Source organism: Pogona vitticeps, chromosome 3 (genome assembly GCF_051106095.1).
Source record: "Pogona vitticeps strain Pit_001003342236 chromosome 3, PviZW2.1, whole genome shotgun sequence".
NCBI lineage: Eukaryota > Metazoa > Chordata > Lepidosauria > Squamata > Agamidae > Pogona > Pogona vitticeps.
This window is the reverse complement of record NC_135785.1, coordinates 174171100-174187057: the sequence shown is the minus strand read 5'-3', so window position 1 is coordinate 174187057 and position 15958 is coordinate 174171100.

Sequence of the window (15958 nt, the reverse complement as noted above, 5' to 3'; positions counted from 1 at the left end):
TTTCTGTGCTGTGATGGGTCTTGGGGGGTTTGTTTTTTGTTTCCCCCATTTCCGATGGGTCTTGGGGGGTTTGGTTGCTTTGGGAGTTTTTCCCCATTTCCGATGGATCTTGGGGGTTTGTTTGTTTGTTTGGGGGGTTCCCCATTTCCAATGGGTCTTGGTTTTTTTGTTTTTTGGCTTTCCCCCCATTTCCGATGGGTCTTGGGGGGTTGGTTGCTTTCCCCCCATTTTTGATGGGTCCTGAATGCTTCCCTTGCTTTTTCCTTTTCTTTGCATTTCTGACCTGTCCCCTTTGTTCTCTGTGCATTTCTGATCTGGTCCGTTTGGGTCTTGCACGCTTGATTGCTTTTCTCTCTCCCCCCCTTCTGCCGGAAGGGATTAATCACGTTTCCAATGAGTCTTACAGTGATTTATTTTTATTTTATTTTTTTCTTCAGCCGAAACGGATTAATTGCATTTCAATGCATTCCTAGGGGAAACAGTGCTTCAACTTACGACCATTTCAAGTTATGTCCATCTTCTGGAACGGATTATGATTGTAAGTGGAGGCACCACTGTATAATGTGTGCAAGCAGCCAACAGGTGGCAGTACATGGTGAAGTGAATGTTTTGCTCATATGCAAAAATAAAAAAATGCTTTGAAAATCTTGTTGTAGAAAAAGTACTGTATGTTCCACAGCTCACAGCAGATTTGATGAGTGCATCCACACTGGTGAACAAGAACTTTAAAGTGAAATTTGATAAATAAGGTTGCACTGTCTCATTTGGAAATGTGATTTATCTCACTGGAGTCCAAAAAAAACCTGGATTGTTTGAGATGAACTGTGAGAAATCACATGGAGTCTTTATGACTCACAAAAGAAAGGAAGACAACAGTGCTGCCATATGGCATAGGGGATTTGTGCCTAGGCAATTGGATGCAATTCTGAAGTTGCAGAAAGATCAGCTTGCTACAGGGATTGGTATTGATGGGAATACTGACTGTGATTCCAGATTTGTAGTTTGTGTGAAAGGAAAGGCAAGCAGGCCATTTTTTCCCAAGAAAAGTGGAACACAAAGTACAAAGCTACTAGAGCTGATCCATGCAGATTTGTGTGGACCACTTCAATCCTCAGCAGGAGGGCACAAGTACATTCTGACTTTCATTGATGACCATTCAAGATACTGTGTGATCCACCTACTCAAAGAAAAGTCTGAGACCTTTGATGCAATGAAGACATATATGGAGATGGTGAAGAAGAAGTTCAATAGGAAGCCTCAGATTATGAGATCAGACAATGGGGGTGATTATATCTCACAGCATATGCAGACTTACTTCAAAGAGCAAAGAATTCAACATCAAAACACAATGGCATACACTCCTGAACATCAGAGAGAAAGAATTGGTTAATCATGGACATGGTCAGGTGCATGCTCATTGAAGCAAGACTACCTAATAAATACAGAGTAGATGCAGCATTGACAGTAGTCTATTTGCAGAACAGATTGCCAACCAAAGGAGTCAACAAAACACCATTTGAACTTTGGCATCAACACAAGCCAAGTGCCAAACATCTGAGAATGTTTCGGTGCAAAGCGTTTGCACACTTACCTAAAGAAGAAGAGGTCCAAACCCAACTCCAGAACTGAAGAAGGGGTTCTATTTGGCTATGCACTGGAAAGCAAGGGATACAAGATCCTGTACCCGAAAAATGGGTAAAGTTGACATTTGCAAAGTGTGTATTTCAATGAAAGAGAGCCCAGTGACCAGAGTCCTGACGACTGCCACGGAGAGAATGAAGATGAGGGAGACCAACTAGAGTTACACAACCCATGTTCCAAGATGCAGTTGACACTGAAACCCAGAGAGAGGAGGGTGCCCAAGTCGTAACTCCACCAGAGTCGGACGGTGAAGAGGCTGGTGCACCAGACAAGGCTGAGATGCTAGGAGATATTCCGGAGTTAACACCAAGTCCAGAACCAGTCTGGAGACATTCATTGAGACCAAACAAGGGAGTTCCAGGAAAGCGACTGTCCTACCTTTCTGGGGTGTCACTGCCAAAAGAGCCTGCATCATGGAATGCTGCTCACAGCAGAAGCAAACAAATGGAAAATAGCAACGCAAGAGGAATTAGATGCACTACAAAAGAACAAGACATGGACTCCTGAAACATTGCCAGTCTGCAAGAGGAGCATCAGTTGCAAATGGGTCTTTAAGGCCAAGCAAGATGAAAGAGTACATGTACAAAGATACAAAGCTAGACTTGTTGCAAAGGGCTACTCTCAAAAATATGAAGAGGACTTTGATGAGACTTTTGCTCCAGTTGTCAAGCACACCACCATTAGGGTGCTTCTAAGCCTAGCTGCTTCCAGAAAAATGCATGTTGAATATCTGGATGTGAAAACTGCATTTTTGCATGGAGAAATCGAGGAGGAACTATACATACAACAGACTCCTGGCTTCACAGATCCTAAGAACAAGGATCTAGTGTGTAAGCTTCAGAAAGGGATCTATGGTTTAAAGCAGACAGCTAATCCATGGAGCAAGAAGCTGAACAAGATGCTATTAAGCCAAGGCTTCATCAAAAGTAAAGCGGACCCCTGTCTCTTCACATGAAACAAAGATGGCAGATTGTGTATATCCTTACATATGTGGATGACCTGATGTTTTGTTGTGAAGATCAACAAGACATCAAAGAGATTGCATCCAACCTCAACAAAGAAGTGGAAGTAAAGCGACTTGGACAAGTCAGCAATTACTTGGGGATACAAATTGATAGAGAAGAAGATGGAAGTTTTCTTCTGAGCCAAAGGCAAAAGATTCTCGACTTGGTGGAAAGTCTTGGTCTGCAGGATGCCAATCCTGTATCTACTCCCATGGAAACTGGCTTTCATAACCAGAGAGAACCAAGTGAACTCTTGTCCAATAACCATGGCTACAGAGAAGCCATAGGAAAGATGCTGTATCTTGCTACAACAACAAGACCAGATATTGTGGCAGCAGTAGGCATTCTATGCTGAAGGACCAGCTCACCGACCCAAAGGGATTGGACTGAAGTTAAGTGGGTGGTGAGGTATCTAAAGGGTATTGCACATTTAAAGCTTAAATTACCATCTACAGAAAATTCTAGACTAGTGGGGTTTACTGATGCAGATTGGGAAAAAGACTTTCTTTGTCAGAAAAGACAGGTGAGTGCATGGAATACATTGATGTTAAGCACCACATCATAAGAAAATTCAAACAGAGGGATTGTTACAATTGGAGTATTGTCCCACTAAGGACATGACCGCAGATATACTAACTAAGCCATTGGCTAGGGATAGATTCCAGCATCTGCAGGGGAAATTACATCTGATTGATTCGGGAACACTGTGATCTGAAAAAGGGTGTTGGAGTATGCAGTGGGTGATTCTGCCAATCACTCAGTTCTAGCCTGCTATTGTGCATTGATCACTTCCTGCTCTTCTCTCTATTGTGTGCCTTCTTCCTTGAAGAAGGGCCTTTTTCAAGATGGAGATTGCCTGAGCACATGGTATCTGATGGCTCTCTCTCCATCCACACTTGCATCCATGCCATCCAGCTTTAGGAGGTGGTTTACCCAGTTTAGAAACGTTCTTCAAAGATAAATAAACTTGCCTAGAATATGCAAGACAAACAACCTTCTTTGTTCACTCAAATGCTATATTTTGACCTTTGCTACTGAAATACTAAGGTCTGTAGTTAATAAACTTTTTCTAAAGTTATTACAAGTTAATTCCATTTTTTACTCTGTACAGTTGTGCCCCGCTTAACGATTACCCTGTATAACGATGAATCCGCTTCACGACGATGTTTTTACGATCGCAATTGTGATCGCAAAACGATGTTTTAATAGGTTTTTTCACTTTGTGACAATCAGTTCCGTGCGTCGGGAACCGTTTCTTCGCATTACGACGATCAAAACAGCTGATCGTCAGGTTTTCAAAATGGCCGCCGGCTGCTCAAAATGGCACCCCGCTGTTTTTAGGAGCCATTTTTCGCTTAACAGGCACCTGAAAATGACTGCCGTATGGAGGATCTTCGCTGGACGAACAGGTATTCAGCCCATTGCAATGCATCGAACAGTTTTCAATGCGTTTAAATGGGCTTTTTTTATTTCGCTTGGCGACGTTTTCGCTCTACAGCAATTTCACTGGAACAAATTAACGTCGTCAAGTGAGGCACCACTATACTTAATTTAGCTCATGATGATCTCTAACATAGAAAAGTATATTTTATCCTAAAATGCAATCTATCTTGGTGGTTTTAAAAAATTTCTGACAGCCATCATAAAATTCAGAGAAGAGCAAAAGCCAAAAGACAACTGCACTTTCAGCTCCACTTTGAAACAAGAGGTGCAGATCAGGTCAATTCATGCTGGAATATCAAATTCCTCAAATATTCCAGATACATCAAAGAAAACCTCTCCTCCAAAACTTGGGAGGCACTGTCAATAGCATCAGGGTTCAAAAATAGCAATCCCACTAAGCTAGGTGGACTGATAGAGTCCAGAAAGCAAGCAGCTCAAGAAATGCTGTTAAGAATCTGAAGGAGTGGAAGGTGCTGATAGAAACAAGTATCTTTTAATTTAGATGAACAAAAAGTGGGAGGGTAGCATGTAATGGAAGTCATGTGGCCCAAAGTAGTTTCCTTAAAATAAAGAGTGTAATATGCAAGAAATCTTTGAGAACGCACATTTCGGTGTTTTTTGTGGACTTGGAAAAGGGAACTATTAAAAAGTTCAAAGCATTTGAATTGTGAATTTATCACAGGATACCAGGAATGGGTTGGACTGAGAGGATGCCAAAAGAAGAGGTAATAAAGATAACAAATAAAGATCAAGAAGTCATAAAACTCTCAAAATAGAAACAACAAGAAACAACAATGCTTAGTTCATGCAGTGAGAAATGGAAGGTGCATATTGTTACAGCTGATCATCCAAGGTAAATGAGAATAGAAAACAGTCAAAGGTGTTGAAGAACCTAGAAATGTGGCAGAAAAATTGCAATACCACTGTCTGAGTTGCAGCTTCCAAAGCTGCACAGCCATGATGATGTCCAAACTCACAGAAAGATGGAAGAATTTAAAAACGCATCAGAACAAAGAATTGTTTTCCTCACAAGCATATTAAACCTGTCTTTGATAGCTTCATTAGTGTGTTTGTGTTGAAATGAATGTAAAAGTTGAAATCTTCCAAATGATCAAATAAAAAGCAAAGATCTTTGTTCATTTGGACCCACAAATGCTTTAAATTCAAATACCACTTTTAAAAAGCAAACTTAAGTGAAATAGGCCTATGACGGGCCAGGCCTCTGAGGGGGTGGCACAAAAGCCCCTGCTGCTGTTCTTCTTAGCCTTTGGCCCAAAGTGACCACATTCCTTTCTGTTTCTCTTACCAGGCGCTCCGTCCGGAAGGCCTTCTGGGTACTTTCAGAACACAGCAGGTACCATGGTCCGAGGGGTTTGTAACCCCAAAGTAACAACCCAGGTCTTCCTATTTCTCATTTAACATTGAAAGAAGGAACCCCTGAACCTCACTCGTGATGCTTGGAAAAATGCGCCACCATCTCTACACCTGGAGTCCGTCCAATTGTTCGAGGTCCTGTTCTTGACCCTGTGCCTGCGTCACAGAAAGGTTAAGACATTCTGGCCCTCGGGACGCATTTTTGCTGCAGGGCTTTTGTCATCATATAGGTACCTTCCTTGATTTATTGGACTGAAAAGAGTCACCTCTGGATAGCGGCAGAAGGATGCACATGCTTATAGGATTCAGTATGTGGCTATTAAATAGGAAGAATTAGCCTGGAAACAAATACTCTCTGTATCTGTATATACACACACATACACACCTTTTTATTGTATCAAAAGGAATCCATAATGTAGGGCAAATATATATATATATCTAAATTTGCTTACAGAACCACTAAAGCTGATTTACATTTCTGCAAAGCAGAGGGTAGCCATTAAGAAGAAACCATATGCTGCTGTCTCTATACAGCTAAGTGAGGAATAAACAGAAGATGGCCTTAGATAAAGGAATCTTTATGTACCTGTAGGAAAAAATTGGCAGCAGAGGAGGGGGAATTCACCTTGTTCATATGAGATAATCTATCTTTCTATGCCTATCCTCATTTCAGATAATTTGCTACATGTGTTGACACTCTCCTTTATTTATTTATTTATTTATTTATTTATTTATTTATTTATTTATTTATACATACATACATACATACATACATACATACATACATACATACATACATACATACATACATACATACATACATACATACATACATACATACATACATACATACATACATACATACATACATACATACATACCCCGCCTATCTGGACTACCAGACCACTCTTTAGTTAAAGAAACTCCTCTTCTTAAGAGGAATCAGGGAGCAGAGCACATATTTTGCATATATAGGTCTAATTACAGATCAGACTTTTATGATACTGTTGCCTTGTCTCCTTCAATGAATTGTATGTTTGGAGGGGGTCCCTTGATGCCACCCTCCACTCATAATCCTTGGTTTTTAACCCTTTCGTCCATGTTTTTTGCTAATCAGGGAAAATTTGTTAATGAGGAAAAAGTCAGAACAAGCGCACAGAAACATCTTGACACATCCTGAGTCAAGTCCAGGAAGGCTGTGCAAGACCCTTCTCTGAAAAACAACAACAATTGACAGTCGTTGTAGAGAGTACTGAGCTAGAAGGAGCCATGGTCCAGCTCCATTCAAAGTTACATCTTATGTTCATGTTCCATTCCTTGCAAAGCCACATTTTAACACTGAAACATAATCCCTTTATGTCATCATTGAAACAATACTGTCCACTTCTGCCATGCCGTAGTGTAACTCCCTGGCTTGGTTTGCCATCCCAGCCAGTGACGGCACCAGCTAGTTTATGCTGCCACACATCTTGCATCGTACTCTAGAACCAGGACCAGGCTTTATGAATGCAGTACGTAGATTATTGCTAATTGCACAGTATTTCTGCCAGCATAAAAGATTGCTGGTATTTTGACAGTTTCATTGGGCATTCAATTGAATCAACCCATAGGACTACAATAATAACGGTGCCCATGGTATCTAATTCTGAAAACAACAATCTTCCTTTTAGAACTTTAAAGATGAAGCATGCAATGCACACCTACAACCTATAATCATCCTCCCCCTTTCCTCCAGAACTACAGCAAATTCAATTACTGTATAAGCTTCAAAAATTAGCCCCCAAGAACTCTGTGATATACTTCACCTTGCAGTTCAGAGGCCCATGGGTCATTTGCCTTTGGAATGGGCAACTGACTATAGGTGGGTTGCTACAATTAAAAGATTTAAGAAATCATAAAACGATGATGATCATGATGATGATTTCTCCCCACTGGGAGTAGATTAAAGGGTCAGGTCTAAAAATCAAGTCCCAGAAATTTATATGTTTGCAAAACATGGCCCAAATAAAAGACTTACAAGTTGCTTCCTAATTATTTTCTGCTAAAATCTAGTGTGAATAACTTGGTCCTAGATTATGTAGATGAATCCCTCAGTTTCAGCCTGAACACAGCCTAATTTAAGTCACAGTGTCAACTGTTGATTACTGATATTATCATCTAGGAAGTAACTGGGATGTTGTTCATAATAATGGTTTCTGAAGCCATGAATCCCCTGCATTGTGAAACTTGCATTAATGAAGGTTGCTACTCATTTGTAAGCTGCAATACTGTTAGTTCTTTATCATTGCCTATATTATCTGATGAAATGGACATTAAATTAAATTAATATTATTTTTATGATTATGATGCTCACTGCTGCTATAATAATATGATATTATGTTATAATGGTGTGCTCATACCATCCATATCTGGAAAGAGGTAGGATGAGACCCAGAACATCATTTTACCAGTGTTCAGTAATTTTCTGAGCACTGACAAGCATGTTATTATATTAATTCCTGCAGTTAATCTTTTTGTAGCTGTGCAGTCTTCCCCATTTAGTTTTTAAATTAGGCAAAATTGCTGCTGAATTTCAACCGACTTAATTGTTAACAAACAAACAATCTTACATCTTGCCCCTCTGGTGCTTAGACAACACTTGGGACAACCAAAAATTAAAATGATTAATAACTTAGTAAAGATTTGCACTTGTGTAAGGGTTAGTGCTCTCGAGAGTCCCCTACACTGCAAAGAGAACAAACCTATCCATTTTGAAGGAAATCAACCCCGAGTGCTCATTGGAAGGACAGATCCTGAAGCTGAGGCTCCAATACTTTGGCCGTCTCATGAGAAGAGAAGACTCCTTGGAAAAGACCTTGATGTTGGGAAAGTGTGAAGGCAAGAGGAGAAGGGGACGACAGAGGACGAGATGGTTGGACAGTGTCGCCAAAGCTACTAACATGAATTTGACCAAACTTCAGGAGGCAGTGGAGGACAGGAGGGCCTGGTGTGCTCTGGTCCGTGAGGTCACGAAGAGTTAGACACGACTTAACAACTAAGCAACAACAACAAGGGTTAGTGCATAAGTCAGCAGTAAATTACTACTCAATGACAAGAGGCATACCTGATTGCTGATCCGGTATATGCTCAGTAACCCAACTAACATTGTCTTAATTAGTGGCAATCTGCTACCCACACTTAAATAATTTCCCTTACACAAATGTAAACTGCCAATAAGACAATGGCTGAGGTAACTGTACAATGTCATTATGGTTAAAAAAGCTAAACCAATACAGTCTTTCTATTAATTCATTTATTTAAAATATTTCTATCCTGACTTTATTCTTAAAAAGGCAGCTTACATAAATTAAAAGACAATATTTAAAGCGAAAAACAGTAAGTATGCAAATACTAAAAATGCTCAAGCAAATTCTACGCTAAACCATGGTAAACAAAAGCAACATCAGAAACCCATTCAAAGCAGTAAGGCAGAACCATCCATTTAAAAAAAAAACCCACTCAGGCAGCCAGTCACCAAGGGAAAGCTTGTCTGAAGGCAAAGATCTTTGCCTGCCTGTGGAAGGAGGTTCCGAAGTCTGGGAGTAGCCACAGAAAAGGCTCTCTCCTTTGTTCCCACTAAGTGCACCTGTGAAGGTGGGAAGGCTGAGATAAAGGCCTCCCCGATGATTTTAACACCTGGACAGGTTAAGAAAGGGAGATACGGCCCTTGAGATAACTTGGACCCAAGCTGTTTAGGGCTTTACTGATTAAAACCATCACTTTGAACTGTGCCCCGAAATGGATCAACAGCCAATAAAGCTGCTATAACAGAGAGTTATATGATCTCTGTGGCCAGCCCTTTAATGTACCACCACTGAGAATATTACTGTTGCATTTGCCATAATGTGACAAACAGGGATCTGGATAGCAGAGTCTTCACCACAATATTATTCAGGGAGTGACTACATTTGCCACTTACCCTGCAATTTACACTGGATTGGGCACCGATGAATTTGAATTAAAACCCAGTGAGAACTTGATCTAAAGCTCCATTTGGGAGAAGCTCATTTGGGGAAGCTCATTGTGGAATTCTCTTTTTAGCAGGGAGTTGTCTTTTTTTCTTCTGCCAGAAGAGTTGGCTTAAACTTGTTCTGATCGGATTGACATTGCTTTTGCCCAGTGTGATCACCTGATCTGATGCAAACGGGTCCTCATGGGAGTGTCAATTTCCCTTAACTAAGTGCCATAGTCTTCACACAGTTTCTTTTTAAAAAGAAACAGGTTTCAAAGTGGCACATAGATTCACCAGGCCACTTAGGAGAACTAAATTTTAAAAAAGAGAGTGGTGGAGATTGCCAGTTACCACCTTGTTAGCACCTTAAGTCAGCCCCTGCTATTAGAGCTCTGTGTAAACCGCAGTCTCTGCCTCTGTTGCTACTGACACCTGCAAATTGGCATCTGGACAGCTACAGCAATTTCACCCAAGGAAACTCAATTTAATAAACCACGAACACAGTGGACCAAATTGTATTTTCCCTGCTGTGTAGTTGCACTGTCAATCTGGCTTAATGCACAGTGTATACTGTATAAGTCATACATGACCATGATGGGGATGTATTAAAAGGAAGGTACGGTACCTCAAAATGCCAAATGCAGGGGGCGGGTATCAGGAAACAGGTATCTGGTTGTCTCGTGTGCTCCCAGAGGCATCTGGTGGGGCTACTGTGAGATACAGGAAGCTGGACTAGATGGGCCCTGGGCCTGATCCAGCAGGACTCTTCTTATGTTCTAATGTCCAAAAATAGTAGTGACTATTTGTGGGAATGGGTGGATGTGAAGGAAAGTTGGATGAAAGAGAGCCATCCTCAATAACAGGAACAGCTAAAGAGGAGAGAGGGAGATGTAGGACAGAGGCTTCGTAGGAAAAAGAAAACTTAATAGAGAAAAGGGGAAAGGTAGATGAAATGAAGGGGAAAGTAGAAGTCTGCCTAGCAGAAGAAGGAGAGAAAGGAAAAGAGGAGGAGATTAAGTTGTCATTGTGGGAGGTGGGTATAAATACTCAGGAGGAGAGGAGGTTCAGTAGTAGATTTGAAAATGAGGGAATGAGGAGCGAGATAGAAAAGAGACAGAGACAAGTTATGAAAAAGTGTGCAGTCTCCTAAAAGATTTTCCGAACTGGAAATTTGGAGGGTTGTTTGCTTGATCCGGAGCCTAAGAAGGAAGGAGAGACAGTGTACAAAACCCAAGAGTGGACTGTAACCGTCTTCCCGAGGGGGCAAGGCCGAGGAAAAAAGGTGATAAGACCCAATTCTCCCTATAATATACCACCTAAAGAAGGAGATTGGGCGAGACACCTATGCTGCGGCACCTTCTGTGCAGTGAGGAGTGCCCCTTTACGGAACCCCACTGTAGAGCGTTTTGGCAGAGCACCCCAATGAGCTATCCGGACTTTCACAGAGAGTTGGTCTCATCTAGTTATGGCCCATTACCAGATTTATCATGTTTTGACCCCGTTAAAATAGTTGTTGAGAAACCAAAGATTAATAAAAACGAAGTTATGAATAGTACAGACAAGTCTCAGTCATTATTTCCTGCCAAAAGTGAGGAACTGCCACAACATTCAAATGAACCCAATCACAGTGGAGCTCAAAAAGAGCCTCGTGGCACAGTGGTTAAAACGCTGTATTGCAGCTAAAACTGTGCTCACGACCTGGGGTTCAAATCCCAGGTAGCCGGCTCAAGGTTGACTCAGCCTTCCATCCTTCCGAGGTAGGTAAAATGAGTACCCAGCTTGCTGGGGGGGCAATGTGTAGCCTGTATAATTAAAATTGTAAACCACCTGGAGAGTGCTTGTAGCGCTATGGGGCGGTATGTAAGTCCAAATATATATATATATATTTAAGCCATGTGTTTTTATGCTGCCAAGGCAACAATCCACTTCCTGGGTATAGGCAATAATGAAGACATACACTGTAACTAGCAGTTTTATTTCTCTTACATTGTTTTGGGGTGCTTGGAGCCATAGCTGAACTTGAGGTGGGGCAGGCTTCATTTCCCCTACATGACCAGTCTCCACTGATCACAGTTGGTCCTCCTGAACTCCCTGGCCTTTCCTGTTGTTGGAACAACACCATTTTATGCCCCACACAGTCTGTCCTGTTATCTTCTAAAGTGGCCTGCTGCCCATCTTTTGCTATGGACTGTCCTATTCCACTGCCAGTGTTGAACTGGCTTTCCACTTTCAATCCATCTGTGGTACAGAAGGGGGCGCCATCTTGTATTTTGCAAAGTGTCGGAGGCCAGATGTTTCTAACTGTCTCGTCTCTCATTCCACTGATGTGTCTTAAACTTAGTATAGAGGAGAATCTCCTGATCATAGTCTGGTAACCTTGACTTGTTGTCATGGCTATTTCTGCATCTAGTGAACAAGTGTCCCCAGGGAGTGGTTGTTGGCTAAGCTATGGGGGTCTTGAAAAATGTAGTTGGTAAGGGACCCCTGGCATAAGTAGTTGTTTTTCAGCCTTCCGTGAACTGAAGTGAGATTCTTGATATCATTTAGCATATCTTTTAGTGGTCTAATTTTCTACAATAGAACAGCTAGATGTAAGTTAATTAAAAGAGGTTTAGTGTCTAAAAAGAGTCAGCAGGTTTCTATGGTTTGCTGATCAAAGAGAAAATGGTTTTCCTTAATGATGTGAAGGGGATTTGGTTCCCCCACTTCCTTTTCTCCTTCAGCCATATCATGGTCAGATAAGCACACATTAAGCTGTTCTCATGGAAGAAGTAGATAAATGGACCATTTGAAGGGGGAATGAAAGATAAAAAATTAAAAAAAATAATTCAGTTTACAGAATTTGACATTTTCAACTGATAAATACTATTTCTTACAAACATACTAATCAAAACTAAACTTCTGCATGAATGGCCTCTCAAAATTCATTGCCCTGATTATGAGTAGAGGAACTGGAAGGACCATTTCACCAAGTTTATTCAATGAGAGCATAAATTATCCAAGAGCTTCTCAAGTGGGGGGTTTCCCTTTATCAGGGGCTGTATCACAGCTTAGTGATTCTGTACCTGTGCAATCCAGAGAAGCTCTTGGATCACAACTCTGGGTTCCAGGAGCTGAAAGACAACAACATTTGAAAACACATAGTGGGAAACCACTGACACAACTTGACAGGGGCTTTACAGATGAGGCGGTGCCTTTTCCTATGCCCCAGCAGAGATGAATCCAGTTCAGGGTGTCAGTAAACAAACAGACAATAGTTTTGAGAACAGTAAAGTAAAGAAATTGTATTATAGCAATATTGTAGCAGTAGTTATACATACAGAATAGTCCTTTCTTCAGTCCTGCATGTTACAGCATTCAATGTCAGTCCATATACCATATCATAAATCAGAGTCCATAGTAAATTTTACTTTGTAAATCAATCCTGCAGAGTAACTCCTTCCCTCCATTCGACCCCCCAAACAAACAGTGTTTAGAGGCTGCTAGCTCCACTGTCCTCTGAAGATGCCGGCCACAGAGACTGGTGAAACGTTAGGAAGAACAACCTTCAGAACACGGCCAAAGAGCCTGAAAAACCCACAACAACCAGCTGCTAGCTTTATTGCCCCTTGTGGCCAATTGGAGATTAGCTTCTGTAGCATTCTTCTTTAGCATTTTGTTTCCACAGCTATATAAAGTTTAACTAGTACTGTAGCTTGTTGCTAGCACAGCTGCAGTCTTTTATCAGACTCTTTCTACAGAACTTTCTACAACCTTTCTTACAAACTTTGATCAACAATTCTCACAGGTATTTTCAAGACCTGACACAGCTTCTTTCCTTCTTTTTAATTACGGCCTTTCCACCCTTCTGTCAGTAGCAACGGTGTTAATAAAGACTCAGTGTGGTGTAATGCAGTGGTCCCCAACCTTTTCTGAACTGTGGACTGGTTGGGGGCAGGGCCTGTGGGGGGAAAGAGCACCCCCACACTCATGGGTGGGTGGGGTGCGCTTGCATATGGGCAGGGTGTGCTTGCACGCATGTGCGAATGGGTGGGGCACTCACAGGTGGACAGGGTACCCATGTGGGTGGGTTGTACATGCATATGTGTGGGGGGGGTATTGTGTGCAGGGGGCAGGAGATCTGTCTCCGTGGCCCAATCCTGCCAAGGCCATGAACCAGCACCGGGCCACAGACCAGGAGTTGGGAACCCCTGATGCAGTATAGAGTCACAGGTTAGGATTCAGGATGTCTGGGTTTGAATTCCAACACAGCCATGGAAATTCACTGGGAGTGTAGAACTGTTTAAAACATGCCTTAAATAGCTCTGCATGGGTGCTTCCCAGCCCTGCCTTCTCCAGCAGAATCTTTCAGTGAAAAATAACTTCAGAGAAATTTTGGCTCAGCTCTAGTGGACTGACAAATGTATATTTATAAAAAAGGAATAATGGGATTACTAGGAGAATCTTCAGTTTAGTTCTAAAGTGCTTTGTATGCATAAGATCTCAACATCAGTCTCTGACACAGGGTCAAGAAAGCAGATGTCCTCCAGGTCTTTTGGACTATTACTCCTATCATCTCAGATTACTGCCCATGATGGCTGAGACTCATAAGCATTGTAGTCAAAACCTCTCAAGGACACTTATTGGCCTAATCCTGCTCTAGGATCTTCACATATGGACCGGGTTGGCACCTTTTTGTTTTAATTCTAAATAAGGAGCCATATAAATCCTAGCTGGAAGGCTTGGAAAGGTCTTCAGCAGAGACCGTTTTGGCAGTCATAGCAAAGGTATTGCCAGTCACGGTAAACAAAAGATCTAGACTTGAGAGACACCAAAGCAACACGAGACAGCTTTATATACACCGAGGCCATAATTAACTCAAATGGAAATTCTGTTACTTACATGATATATTAACTTAATACAGTCATCACTAAATTTAAATGAGGGTTTTCAAGAGGCAACGCTGGACATTGTGTAACAAAAGTGGTCTCCCTCTGTGGTTCTCATTTGGAACTGCATTCCTATCTAACAACTGATATCCATAAAGCAACCTGCTCTATTTGGAAATGTCTAACTTTGTGGTTTATATCTTGGACCACAATTCAGGACATTATACAGTTTTTATCCTTACTTGGTTAATATCTGAGTGACTTGTCTTCTGAAAAATATACTTCTGGTCCTGTTATGTACAGTGGTACCTCAGTTTATGATCGCCTCAGTTAACATAATTTTTGGTTTACGAATGAAAATCCATTGAAAATAATGCCTCAGTTTATCATTTTTTTCCCTGCAATATGAAGCAAGTTTGCATTGTGCCTGGGAGGTTTCTAAAGCTGCCCCTGTGCATGCATTCCTATGGGAAACCACTTTTCAATTTGCAAATTTTTCGCATTACAAAATGCCCCGGAGAACACATTAAATTCATAAACCATAAATACATCTGTATGTGGCTCAAGCCATTTTGCTACTTGAGGTGAAGGACAAAATGATATACTCTTTCTCATCTACATACAGCAGTCAGCTGGATAGGCAATGGAACCTTATGTCAATACCAGTGATGAGAAAGAAGCCATCTTCATTGTATTTAAATTTGTGGGAGTGTTAGAGGGCCAGGACAGGTTGTGTGGCCAGCAAGAGGGCACAGCTGCAACCAGGAGAGTGTAGATGAACAGCTGGGAGGGTGCCACTGAGCGGGTTGCTCCTGCACTCAAGGATGGTGGAACTTAGATGATCTAGTCATGGCTGTCCCAACGCATGGTGTGAACCAACTCTCAGGTCCCACACTAAAAGAATAATCTAAGAAAAGACCCAAGAGTCATTTGAGAATGTTAGTGAATTCATATCTTCTGTCTTGAAGTGTCGTGGGAAGCTATATAAAAGGACACTTGCCCATTCAAGCATTGAAATAATTTTATCAGTTACATTTGCCTGAAGCGAGACATAAATAACTCACCCATAAATTATATTCATATATTTCAAATGGACTCTCAGACCTTTCAGTTATGTAGTGCATTGCCCACAGCAATTATGCAGCAAGTGTCAGTGATAAATTTTGCATGGAGAAAGAAACTTAAGGTTCTGCTCAAACTGTATTTTTTCCACTACACATACAGTTACTTGTTGCAGTTATACAAAGAAGCAAACATGGCACATTGCAAGTACACATACTCATTGATGTGTCTCTCTCAGAAATCAGCTATCCATTTTACCTGCTCCTCTCAAACCATGTTGCTAAAAGTAGCCACACCGAGGGAGGTCAAAAAGGTGATAACAAAGGAATTGGGTCTCCTTTGTGGCAGCCCCCAATCTCTGGAATAAGCTTCCAGTTGAGGTACACAAGGCTTCTTCTCTCCTGATATTCAGGAAATTAGTGAAGAAAGAATTGTATAGAATTGCCTTCAAAAACCAGGATTAATATTGATTTATATTTTCTTTTCTTGTGCACTTCTTTTTGCTTTAATTTTATATCTAGATCAGTGAAAAGCCACATTGATTGTATTGTTGTATGGGGTTCAGGTGGGATTCT